The following is a 1127-nucleotide window of genomic DNA, read 5'->3' on the forward strand; positions in this document are numbered from 1 at the left end:
AAATGCGTGATCATTCCTGCAACAGCCCACATCACAGAGACAGTCTACCCTCTGCACTCTACGCCCAGCCTTGCAATACCACAGCCACTAATCAGATGTGGCTGTTGAGTGCTTGGAGTGAAGCAAGTCCAAACAGAGATGTGCTGTAAGAGTAAGACACACCCTGCCTGGATTTCAAAGAGTCACTAAAAGTTAAAAGAATGAAGGGTATAGTTGCCTGGAAGGGGAGATACCATGATCATGAAGGGGGTTTCCTAGGGAGAGGCTCATCCTTTGCACTGTAGGTGTGCTGACCCCTGTGATTTCCCCAAATGTGGGAAACTCTACCATGTGATTTGTGGCACTGGGGACTGCATTCATGCTTTCTCCTAGGGGGAAAAAAAGTGAAGGACAGCTCATTAAAATTTTTATATCTATGACATGCTAAAATAACAGTATTTGGGGTTTAATGGTTTGAATAAAATGTATTACTAGGTAATTAAAATATATTATTTAAAAAAAATTTAAAAATGTATTTAGTGCATGGTCTACAGGGTCTCACTACACAGATCAGACTTGTACTGATCCTCCTCTTTTCAGCCTCCCAAGCTCTGGGATTACAGGCACGTTCCACCATGCCCTGTCTCAGCACGCCGCAGGGGCGGGGCCAGCATGGCCCTCCCGGGGATCAAACCCTGGTCCCTGCAACTGCCTAAGCAGGTGCTTTAATCCATTGAGCTATCTGGCCGGCCCTTAAAATATATGATTGAGAAATGTTCTTTTTTAAAAATGAATCTACTAGAAAATATGACACATGTTATATATTGCTTAGATAATACTGTTCAATGTCAATCTTTTTCCAACTTGATTATCTAGCAAACATAGACGTACGAAGTCAAATTGCTGGACATTAAGTCTCGCAAATCTGTAGTTTTGCAAAGTTCTCCAGTTACTACAGCAGCTTTTCAACATTTTCTTGTTTTTTTCACAGCAACTTTTAAAAATTTATACTCCATCTGCCCTTTTCTGCTACTTCATAACAATGGTTCTAGGCCTGGATCCCAGAGGCTGCACAGACTACAAGAGCGGACTGTACATGGTTTTGGGTTAATCTTGAAAGACAAATTCTTCTTTACTTACTACCTACT

The 1127-nt window shown here is 41.6% G+C and overlaps 1 non-coding gene across 1 annotated transcript; it reads left to right on the top strand.

Moving 5' to 3' along the window:
• Positions 1–209: 209 nt before the first annotated feature.
• LOC111816571 lies at positions 210–370 on the top strand. The gene has a single exon (XR_002820935.1). It is a non-coding gene; the product is annotated as a U1 spliceosomal RNA (small nuclear RNA).
• The last annotated feature ends 757 nt before the right edge of the window (positions 371–1127 follow it).

Source organism: Octodon degus, unplaced genomic scaffold (assembly GCF_000260255.1).
Source record: "Octodon degus isolate 3935 unplaced genomic scaffold, OctDeg1.0 scaffold00034, whole genome shotgun sequence".
In the NCBI taxonomy this organism is placed as follows: domain Eukaryota; kingdom Metazoa; phylum Chordata; class Mammalia; order Rodentia; family Octodontidae; genus Octodon; species Octodon degus.